We start from the raw sequence: 17,151 nt of genomic DNA, 5'->3' as shown, positions 1-17,151 counted from the left end.
TAAAGATTATCTCTGTGCAAGTGAATAAATGATCAATTCTAGACAATAAAGAGCAGAAGAATTTCACCCAGGCTTGGCAATTATCTGCAGGCTACAGCGGCATCTTGGCACAGTGTGAAGCGATTGAAATGATATTACACGATTACAAGTCGCCGAGTACAAAGAGACGAAGAAACAGAAGAAGGAATAAAGGAGAGAACTGTGGATGACCCGGGACTTTGTAGTCAGAGAACAAAGCTTGAATAATGAAACAGGTAAAAAGACAGAACAAAAGACATGAAATGTGTATGTATAAATATAAGTATGTATGTTCAAAGTGTCTTACTGAAAATCTATTGTAACAGAGCATAGGAATTGCTAGAAAAAGTAGCCTTATTTTATAAACATTAGCAAAATTCAAATGAATACGTTTTTGCTGATCAATGCATACAATGCATCATACATGCCTCATCCCCACCTTACATCAGCCTACAAGGGATCACTGAGCACCTAGATTGCAGAGGGTGAGTGTGTAAGAGTCGGCGTGGAAATAATGTCATACAAAGGTCATTAAGAGATTAAGATTAGTTTAGTTATAAAAAGTGCAAGTGGCTGCATTATGATAAAACAACATATCTCATTCATACAAAAAAGAAAATAAAAAAAATACAAATGAATATGAACTAGTTTTTGCTCCCAAATACGGGTCTATTACTGGTTTGAGCTGCTGATCTTATGCTAAATAAATGTATTTTTTTCTAATGTGTTGCTAAGCTGTTGCAACGATGCTGCAGGTGGTTTTTACATAGTTGCAAAGATGGCCTGACTGCAGCAGACATTTCAATATACCCCAGAAATGTTCTGTGGGATTGAGGAATTTTGTAGAGGCCACGAGAGTTCCTCTACATCAAACCACATCAAATAATTTTTTGGGTCTCATGCAATATCACAATCATGTTGAAAATGGAAATGAAATGGCCCCCATGAAGCCTTGCTGTTTTCATACTGAGACCAAGCCATTTGTATTTGCACTGTTGATAGAATTTGTGTACGACATGTTTTTCTAATAGTAGAATTTTCCTTTTTGTTTATTTGCTTTCCTTGTTTGTTTGTGCTCTGCCTCTGACCTTGATTTTGGGTGTGTGTTTTAAAAGTTGTCATGCTAATGGAACCACATGCTCCCCAGCCTAATTGAAACAACCAGCCATGATGCAACAAACTAAAGTGCAGGTATCATACTCACGATAATTGCACAGTGTCAGTGCTGCCATTAAGGAATTGTTATTAGTCTGTAGAGGACAATCTGACTGCTGTTGCAAACAGTGTCATGACCACCAACACATCTGGGTCATCTAACAAAGCGAGTCCTAACAGACGGGACATGGTACAAGACTGTTACAATCCTGAAAAAGGCCCCACTGGAACAACTATGACAGCCCATCTGGGAAGTGTAAAAGGTTCCACATGCAATGTGCCATGTTTTGTCCAGGTTTCCCTCTTATGGACAAAGGATCAGCTTTGTAATATCTCTACTACACTGTAAAAAGTGATTTTGGAGGGTTAGAGAAATAACCCATACAAATTGTTTAAAATGTACTTAGGTATACTAGTCAGCATGTAAAATAAATAACAATGGGTAAATCTTACCCATACTACCTATTTGTTAAAAGTAACAACAGCAACCTTAAAAAATCTAATAAACTTTACTCAAAAACTATTGGTCCTGCACTGCATTGTGCACGCGCACATGATCCGGGAGGTTTCGCGCTTCTTTTTCCCATCACATCTCTGTCAGACTGTGGTGTTAGATGTAAGGTATTTTCTGTTTATCGCATTAAGAATGTAAATGTTAACTTATTTAAGGTTTATCACAAGATATGTAGTCGGCTGTGTGAGACAAGAATTTAAACTAATGAATGTGATGTATTGAGCTAAGAAACGCGTTCAGCTCAAGTTTAACCTGCCGACTGCAGTGAGTGGAAGGAACGCGATGGGCACCATCTTCACTGTTATAGTGTAATGAGTAAAACTAGGGAGAACTTCGAAGAATATAATTAATTTCACAATAACGTTTTGGTTTTGTCTTTTATATGTTTTATAGATAAGGCTTGAGTTAAGTTTCTGTACCTAATTAGACATAATTAGCATAAGCACTGTGTAATTGTTACATCTCATGTTAACCATATACATATTCTGTACTTTGTATTTTGTACTTTTATTATCAACTTTTTGTAAACAGCTTGAATAGAACAAACTCAGATTTAAGTTAAAATGTGGCACTAGGTCATCATGCTTGTGTTTGAAAAACATTTGAATTGTTCAATAAACTATGCAGTACAGAGGGTCTTTTGTGCTTATTTTTGTTAAGACGATTAATTCTACAATAAAAATACTGAACCTGTGTAAGGCAATATTTTTAGGTAAAGCTAAACTTTCCTAAATATGTAATGGCTAAGTAGTCATATAGATTAATTAATAGATATAATTATTAAATAGATTAATATTATCTACTGGCAGTTAAATAATAAATATTACACACTTTTTGTGTAATAAAATGAGATGTTTTAAGTAGATTTTACCTACTTTATTTTAGTATTTCAGAGATGTTCTATTTAAGTAAAATCTACCCAAACAAACTGAGTGCAAATTGTTACCTCACTTTTTTTAAGTAGATTCTATAGGTAGTTTTTTACAGTGTAGTGGGCAAAGTGTTACACTTTGTCACAGCTGGGTTTTTTTTCAGCAGTAGGCAACACAGCTCATCTATTTGCAATGTGACACCGATTTTTGAGAAATGTTTGATTATTCATAAGTTAGAAAGGAGGCGGAGGAACAGTTCCTGACACTGAAAAGTAAAGGACACAGAGAGAACAGACTTTGTACTCACAGTCAAGATCTCACGGCTTCTCTGTCCTTGCTATGGGTCAAGGCACTGGATGGAAAATGCCTGTAAGAGGCCTAATAAGAGATGACAACACATTGTAATACATTTTATAACAGACCTTCCCATTTCTCTGGGTAACACCACTTTCTTGTTTAGCATTGAAATTTTTATCTCTGCAGATATCTCTGAGCAGAGTAAAAAAAAAGGTCTCTACATTTAAGCTCTACATTAAAATCAACCTCTCCTTACAATCTAATGTGATCGTCTCAGTCTCCCCCTGTGGCGTTGCTGTTTACGAGGCGATGCTACACATGGACTCAGTGTTTTTGTTTGTTTAGTCACAGCCCCTTCCTTTTGATTTGTCAGTTGTTTATCATCAGCGGTTCCCCATGTCTCTTCTGATTAATATGTGTACTTAGTGCCCTTTCTGTTCTTTTATTTACGATACCTTTTGTTTCATTTTAACCTGCTCGTGATCCATTGTTTGCTCTGTTTGTGTTCCTTGTTTCTGATCCCCCTTGTGATTTCTTAGTATTTTTTCTGTAGCCTTGTACCTGTTGGTGTATGGTTTTCCTATCTGTTATATACTATATACTGTATATACAGTGGTGTTCAAAAATTTTTTTTGATTTTAAGGAAGTGAATAAAGCGCAAAATCATTATAATAACTTTTATTTCCATTAATGCAAATGCACTGAAAATACTACACTTTCAATTCTAAATAAAAACATTAACAACATTTAGCCAGTTTGTGTTAATCCTTTACAGAAAGTTAAGAAAAATTAATATTAGGCTGTTCAAAAAAATTGCAGTGCCAGCATTTTTCTTTAAAAACTCAAAAAATGTATGTATAAACTAAAAAAATTTTTACTTTAAATTACCAAACTAATATATAGTGACATAACAATTGTTTCCGAGATCTGTGTTGCATGGAGTCGACCAACTTCTGGCACCTCTGAACAGATTTTTCAAGCCAATGATTAGACTACATTCCACAGTTCTTCTGCAATTTTGGGTTTTCCTCACAAGAACGCACTTCAGATGTCAGCCCACAAGTTCTCTATGGGATTGAAGTCAAGGGACTGGGGCTGGCCACTCTATTACCTCAATCTTGTTTGTCTGTAACCAAGATGTTTTGGGTCATTGTCATGTTGAAACACCCATTTTAAGGACATTTCTTCTTCGACATAGGGCAACATGATCTCCTCAAGTATTCTGATATATTTAAATTGATCCATGATCCCTCGTATGCGATAAATAGGCGTAACACCTCGGTATGAGAAACATCCCCATATCATCATTTTGTACCACCATGCTTCACAGTGTACTGTGGCTTGAATTCAGTGCTCGGGGGTCGTCTGACAAACTGTCTACGGCCACTAGACCCAAAAAGAAAAATTTTGCTTTCACCAGTCCACAAAATGTTGAGCCATTTCTCTTCGGACCAGTCAATGTGTTCCTTGGCAAATTTGAACCCATTCAGGAAATGTCTTTTTCTTAACAACGGGACTTTGCAAGGAGTTCTTGCTGGTAAATTGGCTTCACTTAATCATTTCCATACTTACTGGTAACTTCAGGTGTTCCTTTATCTTCCTGGAGGTGATTATTGGCTGAACCTTTGCCATTTTGGCTATTCTTCGATCCTTTCGAACAGTAGTTCCATGCTTCCTTCTGCATCTTTCAGGTTTTGGTTGTCACTTCAAGGCATTTGAGATCATTTTAGCTGAGCAGCCAATAATTTGCTGCACTTCTCTGTATGTTTTTTCCCTCTACAATCAACTTTTTAATCAAAGTACGCTGTTCATCAGAACAATGTCTGGAACAACCCATTTTACCCAGTATTTCAGAAGGAAATGTGCTATGACCAACCTGTGCAACATTTGCCACCCTCCTACATTAAATAAGGGCCAAAACTGACACCCATTCTTCTGCAGAATGAATGACTTCACCAATTGAACTCCTCACTGCTATTATTTTGAACAAGCCCCTTTCAATCAATGCTTCGATTACTCAGAATGAGTGGCATGCATGTCTTAATTGTTGGGTTTGTTTTGTTTTCATTACTCTACTACACTTTCAGGCAAATTATTTGCATGTAGAAATAGCATTTCTACTAACAACAGTGATTTATTAGGTTAATGGTGTTGGACTGCTATTTTTTTGAACACCACTGTATATATACAGTGTATCACAAAAGTGAGTACACCCCCACATTTCTGCAAATATTTCATTATATCTTTTTATGGGACAACACTATAGACATGAAACTTGGATATAACTTAGAGTAGTCAGTGTACAGCTTGTATAGCAGTGTAGATTTACTGTCTTCTGAAAATAACTCAAAACACAGCCATTAATGTCTAAATGGCTGGCAACATAAGTGAGTACACCCCACAGTAAACATGTCCAAATTGTGCCCAAATGTGTCGTTGTCCCTCCCTGGTGTCATGTGTCAAGGTCCCAGGTGTAAATGGGGAGCAGGGCTGTTAAATTTGGTGTTTTGGGTACAATTCTCTCATACTGGCCACTGGATATTCAACATGGCACCTCATGGCAAAGAACTCTCTGAGGATGTGAGAAATAGAATTGTTGCTCTCCACAAAAATGGCCTGGGCTATAAGAAGATTGCTAACACCCTGAAACTGAGCTACAGCATGGTGGCCAAGGTCATACAGCGGTTTTCCAGGACAGGTTCCACTCGGAACAGGCTTCGCCAGGGTCGACCAAAGAAGTTGAGTCCACGTGTTCGGCGTCATATCCAGAGGTTGGCTTTAAAAAATAGACACATGAGTGCTGCCAGCATTGCTGCAGAGGTTGAAGACGTGGGAGGTCAGCCTGTCAGTGCTCAGACCATACGCCGCACACTGCATCAACTCGGTCTGCATGGTCGTCATCCCAGAAGGAAGCTGACACACAAGAAAGCCCACAAACAGTTTGCTGAAAACAAGCAGTCCAAGAACATGGATTACTGGAATGCCCTGTGGTCTGACGAGACCAAGATAAACTTGTTTGGCTCAGATGGTGTCCAGCATGTGTGGCGGCGCCCTGGTGAGAAGTACCAAGCATGGTGGTGGTAGCATCATGGTCTTGGGCTGCACGAGTGTTGCTGGCACTGGGGAGCTGCAGTTCATTGAGGGAAACATGAATTCCAACATGTACTGTGACATTCTGAAACAGAGCATGATCCCCTCCCTTCGAAAACTGGGCCTCATGGCAGTTTTCCAACAGGATAACGACCCCAAACACAACCTCCAAGATGACAACTGCCTTGCTGAGGAAGCTGAAGGTAAAGGTGATGGACTAAACTCAATTGAGCACCTGTGGCGCATCCTCAAGTGGAAGGTGGAGGAGTTCAAGGTGTCTAACATCCAAATATAGATGTGATAGCTCCATGATGTCATCATGGAGGAGTGGAAGAGGATTCCAGTAGCAACCTGTGCAGCTCTGGTGAATTCCATGCCCAGGAGGGTTAAGGCAGTGCTGGATAATAATGGTGGTCACACAAAATATTGACACTTTGGGCACAATTTGGACATGTTCACTGTGGGGTGTACTCACTTATGTTGCCAGCCATTTAGACATTAATGGCTGTGTGTTGAGTTATTTTCAGAAGACAGTAAATCTACACTGCTATACAAGTTGTACACTGACTACTCTAAGTTATATCCAAGTTTTAGTTCTATAGTGTTGTCCCATGAAAAGATATAATAAAATATTTGCAGAAATGTGAGGGGTGTACTCACTTTTGTGATACACTGTATATATATACAGTGTATCACAAAAGTGAGTACACCCCTCACATTTCTGCAGATATTTAAGTATATCTTTTCATGGGACAACACTGACAAAATGACACTCTGACACAATGAAAAGTAGTCTGTGTGCAGCTTATATAACAGTGTAAATTTATTCTTCCCTCAAAATAACTCAATATACAGCCATTAATGTCTAAACCACCGGCAACAAAAGTGAGTACACCCCTTAGTGAAAGTTCCTGAAGGGTCAATATTTTGTGTGGCCACCATTATTTCCCAGAACTGCCTTAACTCTCCTGGGCATGGAGTTTACCAGAGCTTCACAGGTTGCCACTGGAATGCTTTTCCACTCCTCCATGACGACATCACGGAGCTGGCGGATATTCAAGACTTTGCGCTCCTCCACCTTCCGCTTGAGGATGCCCCAAAGATGTTCTATTGGGTTTAGGTCTGGAGACATGCTTGGCCAGTCCATCACCTTTACCCTCAGCCTCTTCAATAAAGCAGTGGTCGTCTTAGAGGTGTGTTTGGGGTCATTATCATGCTGGAACACAGCCCTGCGACCCAGTTTCCGGAGGGAGGGGATCATGCTCTGCTTCAGTATTTCACAGTACATATTGGAGTTCATGTGTCCCTCAATTAAATGTAACTCCCCAACACCTGCTGCACTCATGCAGCCCCAGACCATGGCATTCCCACCACCATGCTTGACTGTAGGCATGACACACTTATCTTTGTACTCCTCACCTGATTGCTGCCACACATGCTTGAGACCATCTGAACCAAACAAATTAATCTTGGTCTCATCAGACCATAGGACATGGTTCCAGTAATCCATGTCCTTTGTTGACATGTCTTCAGCAAACTGTTTGCAGGCTTTCTTGTGTAGAGACTTCAGAAGAGGCTTCCTTCTGGGGTGACAGCCATGCAGACCAATTTGATGTAGTGTGCGGCGTATGGTCTGAGCACTGACAGGCTGACCCCCCACCTTTTCAATCTCTGCAGCAATGCTGACAGCACTCCTGCACCTATCTTTCAAAGACAGCAGTTGGATGTGACGCCGAGCACGTGCACTCAGCTTCTTTGGACGACCAACGCGAGGTCTGTTCTGAGTGGAACCTGCTCTTTTAAAACGCTGGATGATCTTGGCCACTGTGCTGCAGCTCAGTTTCAGGGTGTTGCCAATCTTCTTGTAGCCTTGGCCATCTTCATGTAGCGCAACAATTCGTCTTTTAAGATCCTCAGAGAGTTCTTTGCCATGAGGTGCCATGTTGGAACTTTCAGTGACCAGTATGAGAGAGTGTGAGAGCTGTACTACTAAATTGAACACACCTGCTCCCTATGCACACCTGAGACCTAGTAACACTAACAAATCACATGACATTTTGGAGGGAAAATGACAAGCAGTGCTCAATTTGGACATTTAGGGGTGTAGTCTCTTAGGGGTGTACTCACTTTTGTTGCCGGTGGTTTAGACATTAATGGCTGTATATTGAGTTATTTTAAGGGAAGAATAAATTTACACTGTTATATAAGCTGCACACAGACTACTTTTCATTGTGTCAAAGTGTCATTTTGTCAGTGTTGTCCCATGAAAAGATATACTTAAATATCTGCAGAAATGTGAGGGGTGTACTCACTTTTGTGATACACTGTATATATATATACAGTATATATATATATATAGTATATTGTTATTAGCTTAGGTCAGTTTGTTGTAACCATTAGCATTAGTGTTTTTCAGCATCACATATTTAGGAAATAGTTTCTGTATTAGCATAGCTTAGCAAAAGGGTTTTTCTTCTGTTGTGTACCATCCTAGTTCTCTTAGTTAGTTCTATAATCTTTTTCTTTTTTAATACATATATGTTTATTATGGTGACACAGTGGGTAGCGCTGTTTCCTCAAAGCAAGAGGAGCCTGGGTTTGATTTCCTAGCCAGCTGACCAGTGTCCTTTCTGTGAGGGGTTTGCATGTTCTCCCTGTGTCTGCATGGGTATCTTTACACAAGTCCAAAGACAGCAGTCAGGCCAACTGAATATATTTAAAATTGCCCCAAGTGTGAGTATGTGTGTGTCTACCCTGTAATAGACTGGAAACCTGTCCAGGGTGTTTTCCTGCCTTTTGCCAAATTAATCAGCCCTACCGTGACCCTGCCTGGATAAAGTGGTGGTAAAACAGACAATGAATGAATAAATGTTTAATACATTTGCACACTTATGTCCTTCTTACTCACCCAGCCCATCGTTCCACTAAGTGCCAGTGGGAGAGACGCAATCAAGATGTGAGACAATTGTTAAGAATGTTCTGCATGCATAATCAGACAGGTTGGCGTCGTTTTTTTCCCATGGGCAGAGTGTGCCCTTTTAATATGCCCTAGAACCTCAGCTTTTTCTTTTTCTATAGTCAGGTCGGCCTTTGGAGGTTCCATCTGTAGACGACTGGATGTGACAGTGTGATCAAACCCTGGAAGAGACTTATGTGTGCATTCACAAGCCATCAAGTATCAGCAGATTTATGCCATCAAAGACGTCATCCACACCCACAAATTGATCCGGGCCCACAAGGTTCTAGCAGAGACCTCTAAAAACTAAAGTGCAACATTTATTGGTCCTTTTAAAGTTTTAAAACAGAAACATTAATGTTTTTTGATGCCAAGAGCAACATTGACTTAAAAAGTGGCATGTATCGTGCTTAACATCTAAGATTTTAATCCCTGTCTTAGTCTCTACAAACAGTGCCCTTTGTTGTGGACACACCATTTAGCAAGCTCTTTGACATTTTAAGCTCAAACATCTTTGACTGAAATAAATCACAGTGGTACATTACACTAGCCCAATACTGCTGGGATCCAGGGTTTAAATTTATAGCAGTGCTATAGGCACAGTCAGGTTTCTACATACAGACATGATTGGCCATGTCTGGGAGGGTGGGTGTTCTGTCCGGGGTGTGTTACCGCATTGCTTCTAGTGATTCCAGGAGAACCAGCCCCACTGTGACCCTGACCAGAATAAAGCAGTGGTAAAATATGAACAATACATTTAAAAGAAATTAAATAATTTAAAATAGGGTGGCACAGAGGCTTTGTGGATAGAACTTTCGCCTCACAGCAAGAAGGTCCTGGGTTCGATGGAAAGAGCATGAAAGGCTGGCTATTTAATTAGCACATGACTAAAGCTATACTGTAAAGGTGCTAATATTTAAAGACCAAGAACTTTGAGTATGGGGATGATTTCTGCATTAATGTACCATTACAAATGTGTGAATAATTTGCTGTATCAGTCTTCACACAGGGTAAATGAGGAACAATTCGTATAAAGAATTATAAAGAAATAATTAAGCACACTTTTTTAACAAATGGTGTAATATTTAAAATACAGCAGCTCTCTTCTGCTGTGTCTTTTCCCTGATATAGCAAGGGCATTTGTTTTATTTGTAATAAAAGTACATGGATTCACTTTTTATATTTGTATTTTTTTTTACTTTTTCTGCTTCCTTTAGGCTTGTGCGGTACTTTTGTATTTGCACTTTTGCTATAATGAAATGTGTTGTGTAATATGGTTGCAAAGTTCTAATGCCATTTAAAATGACATGTAAAGAGGTATTTGTGCATATCTAATAAAGCAATAAGCCACGAGAGGCCGTACGTTACTGTGATTTTAGCATGGGGATGACGTTTTTGGCACGACGCGAAGCGGAGTGCCTAAAACTTCTTTCCCCGTGCTAAAATCTTAACAGTAACGTACAGTCTCGAGTGGCTTATTGCTTTTATAAAACGGCGGTCAACATAAAATACAATAAATACAACAATTTTTAATCATAAATGTATTTATTGTGTATAAACTTACAATAAAGCATTCTTCCGCGACGCAAGGTAGTCCGATTAACAGTGTTGCTAGGCAACATGAGGGCGAAAATAACTTTAACTTTTTCCATTCAGTGGCGTATTAATATGGAATGATGTGAGGTGGTCCTAGGTGTGCGTTTATCGGGGATTTTAAAATGGCTTCGAACCCGGCTCAGCCAATCAGATTTTAGGACCGGAACTATCCGTTTTATAATGTGCAATACCCTACTGCTACCTCACTGCTGTTGGCATGTGCAATACCCTACTGCTACCTCACTGCTGTTTTCAACCAATTTCTATTGTCTTTTTTATAATTATATAATTATAGTTTAGTCTTTATCCTTAATTATTTATATTTATATTTATATTTTTTAGGCATACATACATGTGTGTGTTGTGTATATGAATATAATTTTGGCTTCTATGTTTACTTATTGTATGTGTAAGGGTCGTAGGACTGCTGCTCAATTTCGTTGTACACTGTGCAATGACAATAAAGGCATCTTATCTTATCTTATCTTAATGGAAATTGACTTTTCTTTGTTTTGGAAATTGACCAATGGGCAGTAAGATTTAAAACACTGTCAGATACTACATTTTTGATAAAGAAAGCTTTTTTTCATAATCCCTTTTTGAGCTTTGTAGAAGACTTGATCTGAAAATTATCTCTTATGATTTTAAAAGACTTTGTTATAATAACGTTATAGAATTAAAGCCACTGCATTTCCTGTATGATTAGATAGATAGATAGATAGATAGATAGATAGATAGATAGATAGATAGATAGATAGATAGATAGATAGATAGATAGATAGATAGATACTTGATTAATCCCAAAGGAAATTATGGAAGCACAAAGGCTTAGGGGTTGAGATACTTCTGTTTAATTCTTACCTTATATTGCAACGTATTCTGTCTATGTGAATAATGTATTATAGTTGAGTATGTGATTATGTTTATATAAAAGAGACAAGAAAAATATTCCTCAATTATTCATTATTCATTGTCTGACATAATTCCTCATGTTATCCTGGTAAGGGTTGTGGTGGGTCTGATACATTGGGTGAAAGACAGGAAACTCCCTTGACAGATCACAAGTCTATCAACCTACACACAGAACGGACCCTGGCTGCCTGACTGGGGAATTGAACCCAGGTCCTTCTTGCTGTGAGGTGACAGCACTTCTCACTAAACCGCTGTGCTTCCGTGACAAGAGAGAAGTGTAATACTTATTTGATTTATCACCACTGTGTGAAAAACCACACCCACTCGTCTCCTCGTAAAGGTCACACATGTTCAAGTTTATGATTGAGCATCTCAATAATGTACCATCAAACCATTCATTAGTTAAGTCAGCCAGATACACACACACATACACACACACATACACACACACATACATAGAAACGGACAGGCATACAGACCCTCCCCATACACACACACACACACCTAAGCAAGCTGAAGAAGAAGGGTATGTGTATATACAGTATGTGTGATATGTCCCAGAAGTAGTAGATTTACCTTGCTTGCCTTTACTGCCCCTCTTTTTCCCCCTACATGAGTGGTTAAAGTCTTTAATCGTTGGCGCACTGGTCTCCAGTGAATCTAATATCCGCCATTCATCACCTAGCCATTGTCTGACATATCAGCACCCCCCCCCACCTAGCACACAGAGGCAAAGAGAGGCATGAGGGGTTGTATTACACGCTCCTACAGAGTGGAGGTAAAGTGTATGATATCATCACATCAATGAATTTAGAAAACAAATGTGGTGTGAGAATTGGCAACAAACATACAGAGTTCTTTATATAAAAAAACAGGAGTGAAACAAGGCCGTAGTCTGACTCCAATACTGTTTATCATCTACATAAATTACTCGCTCTGGAGGATGGGAAATTACAGTTCCTGCTCTACACAGATGACCTGGTGCTGCTGTCTCGGAGTGCACAGGGACTACAGCAGCACCTTGACCTGCTGGGGTCTGGTCAGTACTGCCAAAATTGAACCTTAGCAGTAAACCTAAAGAAGACAAATGTTATGGTCTTCCAAAAAAAAAAAAACTCAGATGTCAGGAGCACAGGTACTAGTTCACCCTGGGACGTTCACTGCAGTGCACTTACCTTGGCCTTAACATCACTGCGTCAAGCAGTTTTAGCACAGCAGTGAAGGAAGTAGGCCTGTACGCTAAAAGCTATGTCCGCAATCAATCTTACTGTAATCTGATGTAAATATTTGATAGTGTGATTCAGCCTATTGCGCTATATGAGGTATGGCGTCCACTAAGTTAGACACATTTCTAACAGAAGCTCTGCAGGCTGAATTCTGTAGAAAGAAAACAGCAATCAGTCCCTACAGGGCAGAATTATGCTGATTCCATCTTATTTTAACATACAAAAAGACTCCTAAATTTCTGTTAAAGTCACATCCCAAAGAAACCCAGCAGTTTACATCACTACAGAGCCAAGAACTAACCTGAGCACAAAGGCTTAGGGATTGAGATACCTGTGTTTAATTCTTACCTTATATTGCAACGTATTTTGTCTATGTGAATAATGTATTAAAGTTGAGTATGTGATTATGTTTATATAAAAGAGACAAGATAAATATTTCTCAATTCATTGTGCTTTGTCTGTTTTACCACTATGTTATCCTGGTAAGGGTTGTGGTGGGTCTGATGCATTGGGCGAAAGACAGGAAACTCCCTTTTTGTATAAATATACAAAAACACTCCTAAATTTCTGTATTCACTTAAAGTCGCATCCCAAAGAAACCCAGCAATTTGAATTACTACAGAGCCAAAAACTAACCTGAGCAGGGTCCCCTCAGTCAGCTGGTTCTAACACTCTCAAACAGGTCCCAATACACATCACAGCACTGTCCAACAGACCCTTCTAAACACAAACCAGCTCATCACCAACAGTACAAACAGATCTAGAACACTGGGAGAATCAAATTCTTTTGTGCAATATAAAGAGAGTACAAACTAGATCCGTATTTCCTGAGCGTAAGAGATCCTCAGCATAGACGGATCCTGACCAAGCCACAGCCTGGCCATAGAAAAGAGCAGATATTAAAAAAATCATGGCTGCCCAGAGATGACTGACTGTGTAGTCATTGTAAGACTCGAGACAGGTATATAAGTAAAAGCATGCCAGATCCTCTTGAGAATTGACTAGCATTTTGTGTTTTCAGAAGGAAAAACATCTCTTATTTAGATACATTTATTATAAGAGATAGGAAGAAATGTCACTAGAAGTGGGGGCTGTTCTTGAAAGTAGAATGGATTCATTTTATTTATTTCTTCTAAAAAAGTAAACAGTTTTGACTGATCAATAGAGTCTTTCTGAAAAGTGAAGATGCAACATCTGAGATATGCAATGGTAGACACTTTATTTTTCCACAAACTGCAGCTTATGCAACATGACTAGAACTAACCCTTCTGGCAAAGAACACTGACTACCCTGTTCTGTACACATGTGTAACAGGGTGGGTGGTGTAATCTGTACCTGCAAGAGTACAGTATGTTTCGCCACTCATCCAAGTGACTTCTTCAGTCTGAGCTGGTGGTGAATACCCCAACCTTATATGCAGCCAATTTGCATAACGACCGAAATCATTTCTGGCGTAGCGTGTTTTGGGGTTTGAAAGCAACTGAAACACTGTGTTTGGAGAATATCCGTCTCAATTGTTCTGCTACTCCCGCCACATACGAAATCACCACTGGTTTTCGCTTAGACCGTGGTAGTACTTTCAATCCACTGGAGCCGTGTTTGGGCATTTTTCCTGCTTTTACGAATGCCCAGTTGGATAACCACATTCACCCAGGGCCTTCTTGACATGAGATTTCTCTCTATCCTTGGCCGTAGTGTCTGTGGGGATGCTGTTCGCCTGGTGGTGCAGCATCCTGATGACTCCTAATGACTCCTTTCGGTCATTATGCAAAACGTCTGCATATAAGGTTGGGGTATTCACCACTAGCTTAGACTGAAGAAGTCACTTGGATGAGTGGTGAAACGTATCTCTACAACAAACCAGATGAACTGATTCAACTTTGTGGATTTGTGTACCTGGATTATTGGGCATGCATCATGAGAAGAGTACAGTACATGGAGAGGATGAACCCAATATGCAGAATGCTTAACCAAGGTAGAACAACACTGTGGCTAGAACCACAAACAAAAATGAAACTACAAAATAAAGAGTGGCCAAAATAACCAAAATAAATCAAACAAACTGAAGGACCAAATAAAACCCACAGCCCTAAGGGAGGGGTGATAAAACAGATAAACAAGCGCATTAGTGGAGTAGTGGATATCACACTTAAGATTCTCCAGACTCCAGAAATAAGACATACGTCTATGACATCCCCAGTGTACAGCAGAACACCCAGGTGGCCATGCACTTGCCCCACAGGGATATCGGCAGCACATTCCCAGCAAAGTGCTCGACCACAGGAGAAAGAAGGAAACAATGATATGGGGGTAAAAACTCAGTTAGCACAACACTAGCTACTTGGTCTATTGATGCTTGACAGGATTTTTGGGAGAGAAAAAAGAGAAAGGAGTGGCAATTGAAAAGATATGAAGGTAGTTTGTCAGTCTGGGGTGGTCACTGTAATGGTCAAAGGATTAAATAGTGCTTACATCATCCTTCCTAAGCATGCAGGTGGCTCTAAGGCATGGGCAACACATTGCAAAACCAATGAGCCAGCAAGCAAAAGCCTATCAAGAACATTTTTAAAAGGATCTCCCAGGTGCAGCGCATTTCCCCCTGCTGGCCATTAGTGGCTGGGCAGGTAGACATGATTCTGTAATCTGAGACTGCTGCCGATCCCACAGCAGGTGGGCCCATTATAACAAGTGCTCAAAGACACCCAAGGTTAGCTAATGTTGCTTTGATTAATGGGAGAGAGGAACGCCATCCCTTCCACCAAGGGACCATAATGCTTTTACAGACTATTGAATTCAAATAACTATGACATTTTCAATTTTTAAACTGGGTTAGTGTGGTTTTATCAGACTTTTATCAGGCAAAATAAATACATAAATAAAATAATAATAACAATAAAATAAAAATTGGGTAGCAACAAGAATGGAAAATTTGATAATGGGGAGGTCAGTGTCACCAACTACTATTCAAACTGTAAAAAATAGTAAATATCACATCAAATACCATAAATATCAGGCTTCTGTCCTTAAAGGTCTTTGCACTGGCACCCCTTGAGTTAAGTTGTATCCTGAATGATAATGTACCATCCAAAGACAAGAAATGGCAGCGATTTGCTTGCCATTACGTTACAGCTCAATTTAAGCCCCAAATCCATAAAAATATCATTTTCATTCCATAACGAAGCCAATCAGCTCACGCTGAGCAATCACACCACTGATAGAAAGACGTCTTCTCACCAGCAGGGAAGCCATTATAGTTGAAAGCTCATTTAGGGTGAGATGATTGCTGCCACCTCCCTTAAATGGTATGTCTGACCATTCACTCATAATTGTGGAGATCAGAGGTTGCAACGGTAACCAGGCAGGATATTTTACATGCATCTACACTCATCTTCTCAGAAGTTGTACATGTAAGAGGTTTTATATCAGATACAACTTACCAATTGATCCAGGGTATCAGATAATTTTTTTTTTTTTTTGCACATTAGTTCTATGTTACAGTCTTAATGTAAATACAATCAGCAAGCGAAACCTTTTACACAGCCAGTTGCCAGCCAGTAGCAAAGCTGCCTTAATACATTCATTTCAAATCAACAGAATTTAAAATTGGAACAATCGAAAAATGTACAATTCATACAAACCTGTGACCTTCCATAAATAAATGAGCTGGAAACAGGTGACACAGTGGCTTGATGGGTAGCACTGTCGCCTCATAGCAAGAAGGTCCAGGGTTTGATTCCCAGGTGGAGCTCTCCAGGTCCTTTCTGTATATTTACCAAAGTAGATACAGATTACTTTATTATACAACAGGTAGTTCCGACCTTACAATCTGATTGGTTGAGAAGCGTTCTAAACGTGCTGATATTCGTGATAACAGCACGGTCTTTTCACACCACAATGGTATTACTCCGCTGACGCGTTGCCATTAACGACAAGCTTCATGCACACAAACGCGCACGCAGGCAACACAGCCTTTTTTTCCCGGTCGCGTTTTAAATCCGTTATCTGATATACAATCATCTAGCGCACTGTGTAGGGAACATAACCAATTGTCTAATTCACTCTCTAGTGCACTATGTAGGGAACATATATCCATGATCTGATACACAATCTAGTGCACTATTTATGGAACATTAATGTGTTTGTAATGCGAACAGTTAGTTAAGCCAGTTAGCAGCTCCTAGTAGTTCTGTTTTCATCCATAGCCTTTGGTGTGTGCGAGAGGTTTTTTTATTTTATTTTTTTCCCTTCTGAGGTTCTTGCTTTCTTCTTCTTCTTGTTCTTACCTCCCTGAAATGAGTTTTTGCAACTTGGGATGTCTGCTTTGTAGTGTTAAACTTTATATTCGTTGTGGAACTACTTTTTGGTGGAAGGTATTGTCAATATTAAAGCATATTTAATATGAAATTCAGGGCTTCTTTGATTTATTTTCTTTCTTTATTTTGTAAAAACTGTTAAACTGATGATCTACGGTACTCACCTTCGGTTCGTGCCTGCGACCAAATCACAGCCGTGATG

Source organism: Trichomycterus rosablanca, chromosome 14, assembly GCF_030014385.1.
Source record: "Trichomycterus rosablanca isolate fTriRos1 chromosome 14, fTriRos1.hap1, whole genome shotgun sequence".
NCBI lineage: Eukaryota > Metazoa > Chordata > Actinopteri > Siluriformes > Trichomycteridae > Trichomycterus > Trichomycterus rosablanca.
Note: the sequence above shows the minus strand (reverse complement) of the source record.